Below are 20,121 nucleotides of genomic sequence, written 5' to 3' on the forward strand. Positions count from 1 at the left end.
CACCACTGCCCACCCACCTCCCCAAAATCTGTCAGGCTGCAGATGGGTGCTTTGCATAATGCTAGATGGCAAGCTATCCCCTACATCATTTTGCTCACTCACCATGGGCAGCATGCTAATTCAATATCAAACTGATGCTTTGAAGGCTACACAGCCAGCAGAGGGGAAATAGTAGCAAGGAGGAGAAAGTGCCATGCCAGCAAGCAGCTTTCACACTGTGATGAGAGGCAGGGAAAGATTCCAGGGGAAAAGTGCCACTCCCAGCTAGAATCAGCCCAAGAAGCCTACACCTAACAGCCTGTCTGCTGCTAGCGGCTGCAGAGCTGCATGGGAGAGGGGATATTGATCAGTTTCCCAAAGGAGGTAACACAGCGTGTGCTGCACTGGAATATATTTGATATTCAGTAGGTTGTGGCATGGTACAGGATGCGAGGACTTTGCTGTTTTGACAGCACTATGAGATCCTTTCATGCAAATCACAGAGTTGAAAGCACAAGGTGACAGCTGCCTGAAAGGAGGGATTTTCTAGTCAGGTAATGGAGCCTTTTGGGTTCACAAACCCCGGTCTCCTCCACAGCACCAGGGAGGGCTGGTTACTTAGTGTTGATGTCTGAGGCGGATGTGGGGTTTTCCTTTCCACTACAAATAAGCCCAAAATTGCCAGACTTGGCATTTCAGAGGCTAAATGATGTCCTGTTCACAAAGAGCTTTGAGATCCTTGCTCTGGAGGCATTAAAACTTGTTTTCAGCACACAGCCATTAGAGAAGCAGTGACAGCATCACCCTCACTCAGACTTCACAGGAACACTGACAACCTTACCCTTCATGAATGCCACTCAAGGAGGAACTTAAAAGGCAAAAACCTGCAAGAGAAGTCGATTAGGCAAACAAGCAAAAATATCTACTGTACGTACTGCATTGCAATGAACACTTGGCCAAAGTCATTCTGGAGACCTGCTTGCCACTTGCACTTGCAGGGATGTTCTCAAAGTTTACAGAGCCATTAGCAGCACTCTGACTCTGGGATCATTTTGGGGTATCTCCCATGGCTGCCCTATATACTGCATAGACCTGTAGCACACCATCCATTCAAGTATAGAGGAGAAAGTACCAAGGAGCCAGGAGCCCACATCCCATCTGCAGCAAGGACAGAACTTTCCTTTGCATTTCACAGTTCAGCTGATACATTCCCATCCTATTTTATCCCAGCCAGTCACTTAAAGAAAATCACTGTCATGATAGAAATTAGCACTACAAAATTTGCCAGACACGATGCATCTGTTTCAGTGTTCTGCCTCTAACAAAACAGGGGAGTTCCCTTTAGAAAGCAGTTTGCTTGCAACATTACTGCTAACCCATTTTCAGAAACACAGACATTTCCTAGAGCAAAAGAGGTTCCTGATACAAAGGATGGAGGGACCTTTTGTCATAATAATTCCAGTCCTTTTCATGGCACACCAGATTCCCTGGCAGAACGGTGAGCACAAACACAGGAGACTCAGCGTCTGCTGGAGCTGTAGCAATGGGGAGAGAAAAGATTAACACTGTTCCCAACGCTCAAAGGCTCTCAGAGGAAACTGCCAGGAAAGCAAATATGGTTTTAAGCAGGGATGCCTCTGGAGACTTGGGAATCTTTCTACTAGATGCTGTGAATATGGTTGCAAGCCTCAGAAATCCTGGTAAGAGTTCCTGCTGAGATGTTCTGTTGAAGTTAAAATGTCTATGCTGAGACGCTGGAAGTCAGCAAATAAAATGAGCATTAGGGACTCAGCATGCACATTTTCAAGCCTTTGGAGAATTACATTATGTGTGAAAGAGAAAGAAGGCTTTATGGAGATTTGTGGAATTGGTAAACATATTTATTTTGATTATGAATACTGTAACCACATATGCTGTACATAAGTATTAATCTATGCATTGAACTGTAAGGATTTTTCTGCGTATTTCTTGGCTGTTTTTAAAAAGTGAGACTCTTCCTGCACAGACTCATGGCCCCATCCCCTTTACTTAGCCATGTCATTCTCTCCTGCATTCAACTGTGACTCAGAGCTCTCCAAAGCACAAGGACATCCAGTTCTCACACCGTTAGACCACCTCTAATTTTAAAGATCCAGAAACAGAACAAGGAAGGGAAAAGGAGGGACTGAAAACCAGGGCAGGTCCTCCACAGGCATTCTGCTACCCAGGGACCAGCGAACCCAGCTACAGCACAGCAATCTGCTGCTGCCATGGTGCTCACAACTCATTTTATCATGTAAGCATCTTCTGTTCTGAATGCCCACTAAGCAAAGAATATGCTTTTAGCACACCAGGCAGACAGTGACACTCACAAAGCTCCAGTTTGCACAGAGTTTTGTCTACTATTGTCAAATTGTGAAAGAGGAAAGGAAAGTGAGAGATTTGGGGCTTTGAGTATATGTAGAAAATGAGAGATCTTGTTTTCTGAGTATGTGTGAAAACAGGTTCATATTTTGTTCCTTTAAAGAGAAGCTCCCTTCCACAGCCTCCAGGGCATGCAACACCTTACGGACAGAGAGCAAGCACTGGGAGAAAGTGCCAGACCCACATCATGGCCTCATGGTTCCTGTGGTGGACAGGGGACAAAAGTGGCAGAGAAGAGGCATGACTACTCTGCGTCCTACAGTGAGGGCAATATGGTGCTGTCCACACTGAGGCTTTCCCTTCCTCCTCCTTCCCCACAACCACGCCATCAGGGTGGTTCACTGCAGCTCAGTTTGGGTTTAGACCTGCCCAACATGTAAAAGCTGCCAGGGTAGCAGCACTCTCCTTGGCTGCAGTGCCAGGTCCTCCGCAGAGGCCAGGCTGTCTTCTTCCCCACGCTGGCTCCTGTGCCTCTGCAAGCCACGCATCAGGGGCACCTTCATCTTCTCACAGAAGGGCTGGGAAGTGGGCAGAGGAGGGGGAACCCAGTAACAAACCAAGAACTAACAAGCACAAAGAAGCAGAAATCACAGGTAAATATTTGACCGTGGCAAAACCCCACCACTAGTGCACCTATGGGCTGCAAATGGTACGGGATCTTCAAATCAGAGAATCACAGAATCATTAAGGTTGGAAACATCCTCTAAGATCATCTGGTCCAACCACCAACCTGTCACCAATATTGCCCATTAACCTTGTTCCTCAGTGCCACATTTACACCTTCCTGAACACCTCTAGGCATCATGACTCGACCACCTCCATGGACAGCCTGTGCCATTGCCTCACCACTCTTTCAAAGTGTTTCCTAATATCCAACCTACATCAACCTGGATTTTGAAGGAGCAAATGGTTATTTGTGGAAAAGTGCTGAAAATAAAGAAATGAAAGTGGACCAGGAAAAAACAAAAGCTATATTTTTATTTCTATAGGTGGGACTATAGGAGAGAAACTGCAATAGTGAATATCATACTCTCTGCAAGGAGGCTGGGTTCCCCTTTAAGGCAAAGGGAATTCAAGTAAACAAGCAGCAGTGAGCAGCTCGGTCATCACAAAGGTATAAGAAACCCTCCAGCCTGGCCCAGATCTATATAATGACACATTTATATGGTCTAGATAAAGCAGCACAGAAGCAGTGACTTTGTTCTAATCTAAATGCCTGATTAATGTGTCTGCAGTTAGCAAGACACTGAACTCAATAAAGGCAGTGAGTAGGAAGGAGATAAGCAAGGGCACAGTGATATGTTTGTTCAGGTGTTAGCATGACAAACATTTTACACCTGCAGTCTTCCTTTGTTTTTAACAAATTCCCCTCCCATTCTCTGAAGGTTCAGGTCTCTATGGTTGCTTCTTTGGAGAAACAAATACATGCCTTTGCTAGCATAAGGGTTAGGAAGAAGAAAAAAAAAAAAAATAAAAGAGGAAATGCCTCTTTGTGTGCCATATGGGAAGTCCATCACCAGGGAGGCATGAAAGCAAGCAACCAGAGAGAGGTCCAGAGATGAGCAAGGAAGAAATGGGAAATTCTGTGGCAAACTCATTTTGTGAGCCTGGTTCTGCCTCCATTGCACCAGTCCAGCCCTCCACACTGCTGGGCTGATAACTGGGAGATGCTGCATTGCTTCCAGTGTCACTGACTGACGGAAGCCCTGGTCAACAAGGATCCCAGAAAATCACACTGATGGGCTTTGGGCTCTCTTAAGCTTTGGTTTAAGGGGATTTCCTAAAACTAAATTTTGTCTTAATAATTCTATAGCCACAACAGTCTTCAAGCTGATTTCTGGCTTACCGAAAATAATGCAGTATGTCAGGCAGTGGCAAGCTAACACAAAATTACTCTTCTGAGAAAAAAATAACTTGCTGAAAAGCCTGGTTTTTCTAGATTCTTTTAGAACTTCATAGTCACTTAGCATAATGATAACAGTATACCAAGAGATGTAAAACTCTGACTTAGTAGGGTTTTTTTAATGTCTCCAGCACTGAGCACTGGCAAAGAGCACCTTCATGGGAAAGATGGATCTGCTTTGGGGGCAATGGGGAGGGCAGCAGGGGGGTACTCACAGCTGGGACTCACAGTTCCCTTTGCCTTCTGAATTAAGCCCTTCGCTACCTGCTCAGGGCTTGAGATTATCCAGAGGCTGTTTTCATGAGAAAGCAGGAATATCAAGTCCAGGATGCAGCATCTGAAAGCAGACACCACAGAGCAAAAACCTCAGCTGACCCAGGGCACAATATGGGACACACTCACTTTCCAGCCTGTCATCATTGCAGCACTCCTTCACTGAAGGAAGGGTGAGAATCAGGTCTCCACAATTGTGTTTTTATACGGCAAGAGGATACTCTTCAAGTGCTGTAATAAATTCCAACTTAAAAGAACAAAGGAAATAAGTAATCTTTACAGTGTTTACATTCATTACTCTGACTAACCCTGCACCGGGCGCTTCTCAGAACTAAGTTTTCAAGGGCAAGCATGGCTTGACCAAGTTTGCTCTATTGGAAGAAAGAAAAACAGACTGGGCAAATGAGCAACAAACCTTAAGCCTCAGCTGCAATATAAAATTAGGTTTCAATATGCAAAAAGAACATGAAAATGCAACCAATTATTTTTCCCCATTTACTATTGATTGTCTCTATCTTTCCAAACCTTAAGCTGTTCTGCAAGCAGAAACATTAGGAATTATATTTAAAAATCAACAACAACACTAAGTTTCTTAAGATGACCTGGTTCAGCTAAAATTTGCTAGTTCATGGGATAAAAGTCAGTCAACTAAGAACAAAAGTTCACTCAATCTTTTTCAAATAAAAAATGAGCCAACTCAACTATAAAATTCAGATCTGGGGACAGATTTTGGATACTGCAAATGCCTTGGCTTTGTGACCAAACCTCTCAGTAGGTTATTACCAAAACAGAGCAGCATGAAGCTCTGACCCAGGGCAGCAGTTCACATTCCTTCTTGAGGGCTACAAAGTCCTTGCAGGACTTTAGCAGACCATGGCTCCGCATTTGGTTCCTCTGATTCTCTCCCACTTTGTCAAAAGCTATTTTCCCTTCAACTTCTGCAGTGGGGTAGGTCCACAGTGGCAAGAGCACACCCAGCTTTGACAGTGTCCCTTTAGGTGAGGTGAAGGGAAAGGGCCTGCTCACCACGTGATGCTAGCCTCATCAACACACCATCAGGATCTTCTGCGCACACTGAATGGACTTTCAGCTCTCAACATGGAGCAGTGATAGTTTTTCCCAAGTATAATTTATGACGCATACCCAATGAGTCACTCCTAACAAATAAAGTCTTCAATAGCAGCAATACCACCCCATTACTCCTCCAAGAATAACAGCGAGATAGTGAAGCCAATCTAATTATCTCTTCCCTCAACTAATGATCATTCATTGGATTTGAGATGACTCATTGCTGGCCTTTGATCATCACCAGCCTCGCATATGTTGTGTCCCCTGTAGGATGAGAAGCTGTAATGGCTTTGCAATGTACCTGGCTTGTTTGAGAGGCTTTTTCCCCGGTAGATGCAGTAGGGGATGCAGGGGCAGGCGGTGGAGAGCCAGGCTTTCCCCATGCTGCAGAGATGGGATGGTATGCACGGCCAGACGCGGTGTGGCTGTTCTGATGTGGTCAGATGGAAGCTGGGGGCAGCCGCAGGAGGAAGGAGGGAAAACCTGCTTCCAGTCTCCCTTGGTGTGAACTTGCCACTTCACCTTTGCAGGCTGTAACAACCACGGCAATGAGGCCAGTTACACTGAGAATGAAAGGGGTTCAAGGTCCAACATCAAAGGGTGAAGTTCCTGCCTGCACTGCTCCCCAAGCACAAGGTCCCACTGAAGCACTGAACATCTGTGGTTAGGCTGCTGAAAGCCTCTAGGAATTGCTGGAGTGGTATTTTTTGTTATTGCTGCTTAATTTGTTTGTTTGTTTTGTTTTTTACTGTTCTATCTAATCTTGGGGAGGGTTTGGGGCAAACAAAGCAAAGTTCAAGTGACCTGCTCCTACCATAACCCCTTATGCTCTACAAAAAGGAAGCAATGGAGCTTATGAATACACTGTTGCTGGGATTCTGTTAGCACAACCAGCATCAAACACCTCTCTCCCACCCCTTTTCATAACTGCACATTCCCAGGGTCTTTGCTTTTCATGTCATTCATGAGTCAGTTAAAGGAGAGGAAGGTCCTGAGAGATGTGCACCATGCGCGCAGTATCTCCCCCACCCAACTCAGAGAAAGTGGCTGAGCATTATTGTATTTTGTATTCCTGGAGTTTCTCTCTTCTGTTTTTTCTAAATGGCATCTCCACTAGTTGCTAAGTATCGTGTAGGACTTCCAGTTAGGTAGCTTTCACTGCATTCTACTCACATATATTAAACCCTTCATAGGGTTATGTATATTTTTAATTCTTAGAAGAAACCTTTCTTTCCAGCAAAGTATACTGCTGATAACAGCAGCTTTGCAAATAAAGACGAAAGGAGCTTTTCTGAGGTGGGAACAACTTGGTGCTCAGAGTGAGCAGGAAGCACAGAGCGTCACAGCACGTTCACATTAGAGTGCCAGTCTCACCAGCAGCATAGATTGCAGCACCATAAAGCAAGATTTACTCTCTGAAAGCAGAAACATGTCTATGTGTAGAGCTGTGACTTTTAGGGAGCCATTCAGTTGCTATTGAATCCATTTTCTGCTGCAAAACTTCGCATGGGAATTTGGAGACATAAGGTTTAGAGCTAGTTGAAAGAAATATTGTTTCTGTTCAAAGCTTAACTAATACACATCCATCTCCCTGAATTGGGAAGTGGCTGCTGAGGAAGCAGTAGACAAATGTTGCAAGGTGCCACGATTACACTGCAGGTATGACAATACTTTGTGCTCCTCTCAAAGTCCTGACTCCCAAAATCATTACACAACAAGCTCAGCTGTCTACTGAGAAAATGATGTTTCTTGCTCTCAGTTTCCAAGAAAACTTTAAAAGTACTGGCACAAAAAGCTCAAGAACTAGGAGGCAAGTGAAAACATGATTAATGGCATCAGTTTGTAGCATGCAGAACCCTTACTGCTGCTCCCCAAGTCTGAGTTTGATTCCACTGTGTGTGCTGATAGCTTCAGCAGAGCTACGCTCTCATGCCTGGAGCTGCCTGCTCATCTCAGCACCTCCTGCCTGCACACAGGCAGCATGGCAGCTGTGGCACATTGAATCAGAGCTGCATGATATACATCAATGCTAGAGTAAGTCAGAGGACAGCTCATGCTTTATATTAGGAGCATGTCTTTTTATTTGTTGATTGGCCTGGTAAACTTTTGAGCAGGATGCTCTGGCAGGCTTTGACCTGTCTGTCAGAATCACTCACACCACTAACAGGTTTTTCAGCCCTCCCTGGACTATAGCAACTGTACCGCCACCAAAGACAGCCTAGTGCTGCTGTACACTAATGTTTTGGGGTGGTGGTGGTCTTCTGTCTGCAGAGCCAACTAAGGAAGAAACCATGGCCTCGGAGAAGGGCATGAAAACCTCTCTGAGGCTTTGGGAGGCAGGTATTTGCCCTGGGTGAACTGTAAAGACCTTTCTTGAAAAATTGGGATGGATGAAGGGTCAGAGCAGTGGTGGAAGGAATGGACTGTGAAGAGGATAAACAGGAAATAGGAAGTGGGCGCCTGACAAAAAGAGAGGGAGAGGGTGAGGGAGGAGCATGACACCAACAGGACAATTTAACCGAATTTGAAAAGCACCATCAGTGTACAAACAAACAAACAAAAATCCACAACCATCCATCATTCTCATTTATTTCAGCATTTTGTTCATTGCTCCATCACAGTTGCTGTACCATTCCAGAACTTAATAGTTTCTACAAAACAAACAAACAAACAAACAAAAAACAGGCAGATGGCCAAAGCTGCTTTTTTTTTTTGCTTTTTTTTTTTTTTTTCTTTTTTTAAACTAGAAAATTTGAATGTGGAGCTGGACTGCCTGGAGATGAGCATTTCAGAAAATCTCTTTTTTTCCTCCCTCACCCTTCCCTAACTCCAGCTCTGCTCATCTGAAGAGCTCAGCACCATGGCATCTGCTGGAAGGATGGCTATACAGGACGATTTAATTCTTACACCATTCTGCTCTCTCAGCCCTCCTGCAGTCACCCCTTCTTCTGGTAAGAGGAACAAAAGGAAAGAGAAAGCCAATGTGAAGATCTCTGCAAGCTGAAGTGTTGCCTTGGGAGTCGCAAGAATATCAGCATTGACTCACTGCTGACCCCAGCTCAGCCTGTACCTGTTCAAACCTGCAGCCTCAGCACGGAGCAGCAGTACGGCACAGTTAACTTTCCAGGAGCAGACAGGCCCTGCTGTGCACTCCCTTTCTTAAGAAATTATGTGCAATAAGTGTCTGCTCTGCCTGAGCAAAGATCAACCTCAGAATTAAGACCATTAAGTGACCATTAAGTGCAGGAAGCTGAACTTCATTCCCTGGTAGCCTGTTCTGCCCCGAGTCTCTGCTATTCCCAAAAGGGCAAGTTAAAAAAAAAAAAAAAAAAAATCTGCAGTGATCTCCTGTTTTTCTGGTTTAAGTGCTGCCTCCAGATACCAAGCTCCCCACTTCAGTCTGCTTGGCACTGGTCATTATGAGCACCATGGGGCTGCAGGCACTTAGAAGGCAGAGCATCACCGTGAAGGAGAGCTGGGCTCCTTCACCATTGCTTCAACTCAGTCTTTGGGAGCTTTGCCTTGACCCATCACAAGCTAGCTGCAGTACAGCACATGGACAGAGAGCAGGGGGGGTGCCCCTCACTCTGGGTTCACCAGCAGAGCAGAGGACTGAGGTCAGCCTGAATGCCCCCGTGTTCTCAGGAGCTGTGACTCAGAGTAAGTCAGCCCCTGCAGCACAAGAAGAGCTGTGTTACTGACAGTGAGGTCAATGAGGTGGTGGAAAGGGCGAGGGAGAACACGTGGCGTTGGGTGCCCAGCCCCTACGTGTTGTCCTTCCCACCAACTGCACTCAGCCCACGTGTCCCACTGGAGCACGGAGAAAGTCAAATATTGACTTTGCTGCACTTAATGGGAAGGGATGAGCCAGCAGGAAACTGCTGGTCTGCAAAGGAACACAGCAGGCTCCACTGCCAACCCACAGGCACAAGGGACGGTTGTTTGTGAGGGGTGCCGCGTGTCTTCAGGTTATCTTCCTGCCCGGTGTAGCACACAACCTATTCAAGCTGACTGCAGTCAGGCCACACAATTTCAGCTTCCTTCAATCAGGAGGAAATACAGCCAGGTCGGTGCTGAGCGAGCACAGAAAGGCTGAGGCACAGTCCGCCTGCCCTGCAGGGAGCCCAGGCAGGCTGCTGCCATGCTGCTTTTGGAGCAGGCCGGCCGCTGCCTTCCCTCAGAAAGGTGGCCGCTGGAGTTGGAGGCAGACGGGCAGTGCTGGCCAAGTGCAACAGCCTGGGAGACAGGCCCAGCTCTGTCGGCGAGGGGCCCCATGTGCCGGGGCCAGCTCAGCTGTGGAAAACCGGGGGGAGACGGCTTGGCTGTGTGCGAGCGCAGCCGCCTCTCACAATGTAGACATAAACTTTTCAGGGAAGGGTTGCTGGAAGGGCAGGGAGAAATGTGAAATACAGGCCCAGCTGTTTTTTTTTTTTTTTCTTCTTTCTTTAAAAATTATTATTATTATTTTTGCTAGAGTTCATTCGCAGTTCCTCGGCACTGCACACAGACGTTCCTCTGTACGCTGGCGGCCGCCGTGCCAGAAGCCCTCCTCCTGGCAGCATGCAGCCCTCCCCACCTCTCTGTGCCCCTCAGAACTGTGTCCCTGCCCGGAGGGTTGGAGAAGGAGTCTCCACGAGCCTTAAAATGCCTCCCCTGCTGCTGGAGAAAAAAAAAATCAAAGCATCCTGGGCTCCCCTGGGTTTCACAGCACCCCTGTGCTCTGAGAGCCCGGTTGAAGTGGGCGTCTCCCCTTGGTATGGGGAAAACAGGGGAACCCTCAGGAGTTCAGCCTCAGCTGCATCAATCCCTTCATCCTTCCCGCTTCAAAGCACCTCAGCCTCACCAGGGACCATGCTGGGTATCCTGACAGAGCGCACTGGTGAAGCAGGCCCTGCGGCCGTGAAGGAAGGAGCAGCCTCTGTTTCTCAGGTGGGAATGGCAATTGCTTGCTTGCCTCATCTGAAAGTTCACCATAGTCCCTGCTAAGTGCAGAGCGTGCACATGCAATGCAGGGCTAGCGGCTGTGGTGAATGGAACACCACCACCATTTTTGGTTATTCATAAATCCGTTCTTCCATCCTCATCATCTACCCCAATTACACAGCAGGCCTCACCAGGAAGGCCATCCAAGGAGAGATCCAAATCTCTCCACGCAGAAATCATTTTGAAAGAGGCCCTATGCAACCACACTACTTGGGACTTTGTATTTCAAGCATCCAGAAACAGAAACATAAAGTCCAACTAACCAAAATCTACCAGTAAAGGACAAAGCTGGAAGATGATCTTTTGCAAACCTGTGCATGAAGCAGCTGCTCTGAACCCCCACACTCCTGGGACTACTCTTGGCCAGAAGGGACAGTAATGTTGGGCATGGTCTTACTTGACTTGCCTCACTTGTAGTCCTTCTCTACCTGATTTCACCTGGAAACAAAACAGAACAGCTCTGTGGTTTGAATGCTGCTGTGCCCAGCTCCACACAGGGCTGTGCGGGTCTGTACCCAGACATGCCCCAAATGCTGGGGAGCTTTTCTGTTAGCTGTATGTCTCCTTTTCTTTCTTCCCCTGGCATCCAGCACCACATCAGCCCATTTGAATTTTCTTATTTTCCCTGCCTAATAACAGAGACTGATTTTGCCGGTAGACCCAGTTGAATTATTCACTGCAGTCATTATCATTAATCCAGTCTATTTGCTGAGCCAGCCCTGATGGGTTGATGGGTGAATGTATTTGTCATTCATAAGTATTTGCCAAAATAGCCTGGGTGAGCCATTTCTCCCCAGGCCATTCAATAGTAGCTATTTGTGTTCCCTTCCATTAAAACTCACCTCCCACGCGACGGCCAGTACAAGTGCAGGCTTAAACCAGACCTGGGTGCTGATTTGAGCACCCGTGTTCCCCTGCCCCATTGCTGCCCTGGCAGCTCATCTGTGCTGTCAGTATGGCACAAAGCAACTCAGCCACACCAGCTCCTAGATATGGTCCTGCAACTCCTCACAGTAATATTTTTTCTCCCTGTTAACTGCTACTTTTTTTTCCCCTCTCTCTCAGGTCATGGCTTTTCCTGGCTGTGGACACAAGAGTTACGTGGATTTTCTATTTGCTTCTTCAAAAGTGCACGTGCAAATGGGTGGGGAAAATGTACTAAGTGCCAAAGATTATATTTCTCCAAGTGTTATGGTGGTTCTATGGTTACGGTTACAGAGAGCAAAGAAAATGCAAATGCTGAAGTGACTGCAGGAGCTGGAACTGAGCCTTTGTGCATAAGAGTGGTGTGTATTTAGCATTTGCATCCATGGACTAGGTCACCTGTCTAAAAGTATGCCCTATGCACTGTGCTGAAGCCCAGTCTGCTGTGGGAGCTGTTTCATGGGATGGCTGCCTAAGCAACTCTGGCAAGCCCAGAAGTTCCATAAATTGTACATTATTTTGCTTATTTTCATTTCCTAAACATTGATAAGGAGAAAAATTGTCACATCTGTCATGGCAGAGAATCCTTTAAAGTTTCTGTGTTATTCATAGTCATTTACAAACAATGCCATATGTGATTATTGTCATACATGTATTGCAATTTGGAGGGTTCAGCCCTTATGGGGTAATGTGACAAAAATAAATAAATTCCTATTGATGACATATTCATTATAAAACCTGACATATTAAAAAAGGTCCTCAGGTAGTCAGCCAAATTTGATAAAATAATATTAATATTTAAATCACAAAGTGGCCAAACTGAGCCCAGTCCCTAAAGATGTAAACAAAATTCAATTTTTGACATCAATTTCCTTTTTGTCCCTGCACTAATAGTATGATACCTTTGCCTGGATGGGAGGACTCTGCTTTCATTGCCTCTCAGTGTGTGCCATAGAACAAACAATAAAAATGCTGTGTGTCAAGATGTCAGATTTCAGAGGTCCTGCCTGTAAATTTTTTAGCCTCTGATAATGACTTTTTGCAAACAGGTGATAAAATGCAATTGCTCCCTCCATTTTAAGCAAGAGCAGTGTACGATAAGCATCCTGGAGAAGAAGAAATATATTGTTCCACAGCTTGATATATTCATAGTTTTAGACCTACACGTTGCATTAAATGAGTTGCCATCAATCAGCCAGGAAACGTTTCAGGTCTTCAAAGCATGCTATGTTTTAGAGAACCAAAGGTTATACTGCAGAGCCCTTCATCACGAGGATGGGGACACTGCTCTGGGAAATGGCTGTGTCCAAAGATAAAGCCTCATGGATCAAAACTCAACCCAAGAAATAAAATAGTATTTACACTTTTAAGGGCCTGGACCAGCTCCCAGAAACACAGCATTAACAAAGGCATTGCAGGAATGCCTTGCTGGGCTGTGTGGTGGCCCTTGGCTGTCATATCTCCCTTTCCCCAGGAGGACAGGAGGCCCATCAGCACAAGGCAGAATTCTGCCTCAGCAGAAATAAGATTGATATCACCGGCAGACTTTCATAACCAACATGAGAACTTCACCGCGTGTCTTGGTTTGTTTTGGATAAACATCCCAGTCTTGAAATTTATAGTTAGTTATTAAACTTCTGTGACTAGGGCTCCCATTTGCCTCATATTTGCACAAAAACTCCACCAGTTTTGTGCACTTGATCTCCACAGATCTTTGCAAGCAACTTGGATGTTAATGCAAGATGGGAACGTACCTCTGAGGTGAAGCAAATTCCTTCTTGCTTTGATCCTGCAGCAGAGACTTTTCTCAGGGCAGGGTCAGCACGCCAGTGGGAGGCATAACACAAACACTGCAATCAGATCCCAAGGATCCACCTGGGAACCACCTGCAAGTTCAACAGCTGCTTTTGCAGGGAAATCATGAAAAAATAAACTGCTTGTTGAAAGCACAGCTCCATCACCCTAGTAAAAAAGCTGCCTTTATCCATGCTCCCCTTCCAGAACAGAAGTGTTGACAGAAGAGCCACTGCAGAGCTAGGCTGGTTGGTGTGGTGAGGCTGATGTTACCGCAGTACTGACATGCTGACTGCAGCATGCCAAGAAGGTACTGTTAGAAGAAAGGAAATAAAGGAATGTGGCATCACCTTCTATTGGTACAGCTTTTAAAATCTGAATCAAAGAAAGCTTGTGAAACCTGCTAGATCAAGACCACAAAGGGAAAGTGACGTATCTAGTTTTGAATGGATTTAGGGTAAGAAAGGAAATGGACAGGGACATGACTTTCCTGCAATCTACAGTATTGTACAACAGCTCTTGGTTAAAATACGCTTCTGGGCTAAAAGCCCAGAAATAGGAGGACTCTTCAGCGCAGAGCAGAGGTGCTGAGGGGAGGCCTCATGGTGGCTGCAGCTCCTCACAGGCACCTCTGCTCTCTGTGACCCCGACAGAGCCTGAGGGAACGACATGGAGCTGCAGGTTAGGGACAGGGTCTGCACCAGGTGGGAATGGAACAGCCTGCCCAGGGCAGTGGGCATGGCCCTGAGTGCTGGAGCTCAGGGAGTGTTTGGACAACACTCACAAACACAGTTTGAATTTGCGGTAGCCTGTGCAGGTAGCTGTGGGGGGCTGGATTCGATAGTCCTTGTGGGTGACCTCCAACTCAGAATATTCTATCATAGTTTAGTGATGATACTCAGTAGGTGAGGTTGATAGTTTGCTCAGTGATCTTGAAGGCTTTTTCCAACCTAGATGACTTTATGATTATATTAAGTAAGCAGCTCAGGACAGCAACCACTTCATTTGCCCTTGCTGCCAGGAGAAGCACCATATAACTACAACATTTGCTTGCTGCACCAGCCATGCATCTGACCACAGTCATGTGCTGAGCCCCACCATCCCCTCCATCACAATCGTCAGGGAAAGGGGCCACCATGGTGGCCAGCAGCTGAGGGAGGAACAGATGGCCTCAGCCATCCCATAGCAGCTGCTGCCATGCCTGCTCAGGAATTGCTGCAAAGTGCCAGTTTTCATTAGGTGAGGCACTGAGAATTTGTTTGGAGGTAACCGCCTTTCATCACAACCTGCACGAAATGAATTTCAAATGGTAACCTGGAGATTAAATTAAACTGTTAGTCCAAGTCTGTTTTCAAAACAGGTTTTAACCATTCTCTCATTTTCACACCTGAGCACAGAGACAGTCTCCCCACCACCAACACTGCAAGCACGTAGAAAACTGAGCCACGAAGATGAACACTGAAAAAGAAGTTACAGAATTTAAAGAAGATGGGGAAAGCTGTTCCATCCCTGGCTCTCTGCAGCAGTTGCAACTGGGGGCCAGAACATGGCTTTGCTTAAGAGTAGGGCTGGATGATTGCACTGTCAGAAACAGCCATGCTGTCAGCCCACATACCTACACACAGGTTGCCTGGGATAAAGGATTGCCTGGAAAGAGCTGTTGTGGCAGGAGCAGCGCTCATCCCACTCCTAGCTCACTCTGTTGCTGCCAGGCAGTGATTCCATAAGCCTGCATGAGAACAGGGAGTGAGGGGCAAGGAGGGGAGCTGAGTACTTGAACGTTCCCTTGGCTACATATTGTGAGATGTTTTACCTGCAAATAGGTTAAAGACCATAGTGAGGAGGAGAGAAAACATGGAAGAGCAGATTCATGGTTTTTCTATTGGTCTAGCATGCATTTATTGTAAGGTCAGAAAACATAGGAAAGCCTCATCTTAAGAAAGAAAAAGCTCAGATCAGATTCTCATGTACCCTACAGCTCTAAGTCTAGCAAAGAATTCTGATTAACCTGAATGACAGCACTCAGAGCTCCAGGAGAGCTCAGTGAAGCAAATCAGGCTGAACTAAAATTAGCGGCGTCTAAAATTCAGCCGTCTGCTTGGCATCCACACATGATGCTTCCCTGGCCCCAGACCCATCACATCACTCAGCTTTCCCACTGCCGTCAGCTCCTTGCTTTCAAAAGCACTGCTGAGTGAAATGCTGCTGTTCACACGCAGCCTGCACCTGCCTGGAGGCAGCAAGCCAATTGCTAGGCACGGCTATTTTTTTTCCCCGATATTTCCTCCAATGTTTATTTGCTGATTGTTTTCCAGGCAGATGGAATTCAAGATGTGAAGTGGGGACTGGCTGTCAGTGAAAGGATGGAAAAAGACCAGAGATTATGGGACAAGATCATAGGTCCAAAAATACACCGGGATCCTGCACGGGTCAAAAAGGATACAAACTGTCCTGAGGAGGACAGGGGGGTTTATGATGGTTCACGTGCTATAGGGCAGTGAGACATGGCTTGCAGTGTAAGGGGATTTGGCACAGAAAATGAATGTGGAAATACAGCACAATCACTGTCCTACATCCCATGTATGAACTATGCACAGAGAATGGCCACTTACGCACTCACTACCCTGAGGGTCATGGGTCAGTGGGCATGGTGGTTTTTGGTTGGACTAGATGATCTTAGTGATCTTTTCCAACCTTAATAACTTTATGATTCACACCCAAGCCCAGGCTCTCGCTCACAGGGTCTGGAAGGACTGGTGTGACTGCTGCAAACCAGTTCAGCAGCAGCAGCCCCAAAACCAGCTCTTCCAAATCTCTACTTGAAGATTTTGAGCACAAACTGTGGCTTGAGTAAGAGCTGAAGAGTGGATAACAAGTAGTCAAGTCAAAGGGTCCAGTATTTGTCATCTCAAGGGGCAGTTTCCCCTAGAGAGCTTGAAGAGGCTCCACAAGGCAGGAGGTCAGAGTAGCAATCTAGTTTCCCATGTACTCATTTCCATCTGTAGAAAAGCCCTCCAAAATACTGGGAAATAGTGAATGTGTTTTTCTGCCTGAAAAAGCAGCAAAATAGGAATCTTTATTGATGACGCAAAATGTGTCGGTGGCAACAAGAGAGTAAGGGCACTCTGTGAAGGCCAGCAGGAAGGTGGATGAGCAGCACAGGAGCAGTCCAAATGCCTGGGCAGCAAGGATATGTTGGAACAAACCATGCAAAAAGTAAAGCAGCACTTCATGAAGACAGGGTGGCCAGTAATAAATCAAGGTTAAGGCAAAGAGAATCTAAAGGGAGCACAAAAACAGATTTACCCACATTACAGCAGAAGAGATGACAACAAAGTAGGGAGAGAACAAGAGTAAAGAATATAAATGAATGTATTAAAAATCTATACTGATTTTCTCCTCATACCAAAATGCAGAGATCGTTTTAAGAATCTGTCAAGGAGCAAAACAGAGACAAGAAAACATACATACTGCGGAGCTTGCTGTCATCAAGACCACAGATCTCTGATGACTCATATCATTAAGTCTTCATTTATACAGCTAGATACCAAGAGAGTTTCAGGAGCAATAAAAAGCCACATGAGCTATAATTATACCTATTTCAATAATGCACATGAGAACAAGACTCACCTCTTGGAGAAGTCTCTGTATCTACTTATTGCAAGGGCTGTTCATTCATCTTCCTGAGCATTTCATTTCAGATGCAACACTGCACTGTGGATATAATAATAAAAACAATAATAACAACAACAACAATAGGACAGTAATCCTTATAATGAGGTTCTTTCACAAGTTTGCCATGCCACAGCCTTTGAAAGCACAGCTGCAGTTAGGAGGAGGTGCCGTGGTGCTAACGGAGGACTACCAGGTGGAAGGTGCCCAACTTACAGACAAAGAGCACTGGAAGCTGCAAGGTGAGAGAGGAGAGAGTGAGAATGGGGGAGGGAGACCCAGGTGCTGGTCCTCTAACAACTGTGGATACATATTTCATTTACTCTGCATCTATAGCCAGATTGTGTTGTGTGTTCCACATACACCTTCCCCTGATAGCATTTTGTTGCTGGATATAAAAAGCTTGTTTCCCCCTCTGCTCCAGCCCCACCACCCTGTATTCTGCATCCTTCTAGCTCTCCAAAGCAGCTCAAAGATCTCCACCAGTGTTGGCTTCTTTGGCTCTTCTGCCTGTATTTGGACCCAGGTGGTGGCACTTGGCTGATTATCCACCTGGAGAGCAGGTTTCCATGGCTACCTGATACACAGCAATGCCAGGCCAGCCTTTAGTCTTAAGAATGCTTCCAACCCCAACAGTCATCTTATCTCACCAGGTGACACAGACATTCAGTCCATTCCATCAGGACCACTGAACTGGATGATTTTTATGGTGTACAAACATGAATTTTGTAGGATCTGATAAACCAAACTCATTGCTGGCAGGCAACGCAGTGGGGGGAGACCACGTCTGCTTGGAGCACAGAAATGCTGGTTAAAAAGCAAGCATAAAAAGCAGTGCAACACATGATCATTTGGGTCCTTTCTCCTGTATGTAGGCTGCCTAACATTTTGCATTATAAACAATTTGTGCAAGTTTCCTGAAAGACTTTGAGATGGCTACTGTTTGCAGATCTCATATACACCAGATAGAGCCCTCAGGCAAAAGTCATGCCATTTCCTAGCCCTGTGAACCACTCTCCCAATTATATTAGAGTACATAAAGCATTAAAAATGAATAGCCATTTCATTGTTCCTCATTTCCTCCACCATATATCACAGAATCACAGAATTGTAGGGGTTGGAAGGGACCTCTAGAGATCATCGAGACCAACCCCCCTGCCAAAGCAGGTTCCCTACAGCAGGTCGCACAGGTAGGCATCCAGGCAGGTCTTGAACATCTCCAGAGAAGGAGACTCCACAACCCCCCACACCCCAGCACACCTCAGAAACCTTTTAGCACTGATCCAAAATATCCCCCAGCAAAGCAATGCTTGCTGAAAGCCACTGGGGCCAGGCACTGTTTGAACACCAGTGCCACCATTGCACTGGGGGTTCTGTAGACCAGAAGATGAAGAGAACATGAGGACAAAAGGAACAGTTGATTTCTCTAAAGTGTCCCCAGAGCCTTCTCTTTTCCAGGCTGAACCTCAGCCTGTGCTCATAGGGGAAGTGTTCCATCCTGTGGATCATTTTTGTGGCCTGGATGCACTCCAGCAGGTCCGTGTCTCTCCTGCACTGAGGACTCCACATCTGGATGCAGTACTCCAGGTGAGGCCTCACCAGCACAGAGCAGAGGGGCAGGATCACCTCCCTCACCCTGCTGGCCATGCTTCTTTGGATGCAGCCTAGGAGTTGGTTGGCTTTCTGAGCTGTGAGGGCACAGTGCTGACTCATGTCCAGCTTGCCATCCACCAGTACCTGCAAATCCTTATCCCTCCTGCTGCTCACGCTAAAAGAGAAGCTAGCATTGCCCAGAAACACGTTACCTGATGAGACTCAAGGCATGCAGCCCCCGATTCCTTGCAACCCTCAAGTTTGTTTGAAGTTGCAGATCCATGCTGACTTTTCCTGCTTTTAGCAAAGGGTTGCCAACTGTTTATTGCAAAACTCCTTTCTGGTGGCAACGGGCCACACAGGTCCCATAGCAGTGTTATTTTCCCGCTTGGATAAGCACAAATCTCATAATCAGGAGGATTTGCAAAGGCCCTTGATGGTTTCCACTGCCTGGAGACAGCATAGAGGGCGGCCGTGACTCCGCAAGTTCCACACACACCGTTTTCAGCTTTTGCTCACTGGGCCACACAGACCTTTGCCTGAGGCACTGCTACTTTAAAAAAATAAATAAATAAAACAGGCTGCTCAACAGATTTGCTGGCAAGATATGGATCTTGCAGTTAATTCTGTCTGAGCGCTCATTAGACGTACTTATGCACATGCATGTTTTTATTTACCATGGACTGGCACACCCATGTCTGGCTTACTTTGCAGCCTTTGTTCAGAGACCTGGCAAGGCTTTCCAAAAACAGAATCCCACATTAAAACACATTACTCCATTTGCAAACAACGAGGTTTCATTTTGCTTTCGGTAGTTAATTCGGAGGAGTAAATCTCTCCTGTTTGAGCATTCACAGCTCATGAGCAGAGAGGTGTGAACGCAGACAAAGCAAGCAGATTTTTAAGTCAGAGCAAATACTCATGGAAACACAGTGCATTCTTCCAGACTGGCAATTGGAGAGTGTGCAGCAGTGCTGTTTGCTCTAGAGCTGAGTAGCTCCTGTCTGTGGAAGAATCAGACAGAGGCACATAGCACTGACCAAATGATTTGTCACAAATAATGTCAGAGATTTTTGCTCACAATTTGTTTGCAAGCGAGGTTCCTTTCAAACAAAACTGCTGTATTCACAAGTACTCAAGGCAGACAAACTCTAGACTACCAGTGGCTTGCAAGCTCTGTCCATTTACTCCCTTAGTTCTCCATCAGGGTGGTGAAACCAGGGTGCTGAGTGAGAAAGAGGAACACCCAGGTTAGGCAGAAGTAGGCAGCAGTGGAAACAAGGGGCAGTAGGCAGAAACTGGGACACAGGGAGTTCCATACAAACACAAGGAAGAACTTCTTAACTGTGAGGGTGTTGGAGTGCTGGAACAGGCTGCCAGAGAGGTTGTAGAGTCTCCTTCTTTGAAGATACTCAAGACTCATCTGGATGCCTACCTGTGCAACCTACTGTAGGGAACATACTTTAGCAGGGGGTTGGACTTGATGGTTTCTAGAGGTCCCTTCCAACCCCTCCAATTCTGTGATTCAG

The sequence above is a fragment of the Tetrao urogallus genome (assembly GCF_951394365.1).
Source record: "Tetrao urogallus genome assembly, chromosome: 7".
NCBI lineage: Eukaryota > Metazoa > Chordata > Aves > Galliformes > Phasianidae > Tetrao > Tetrao urogallus.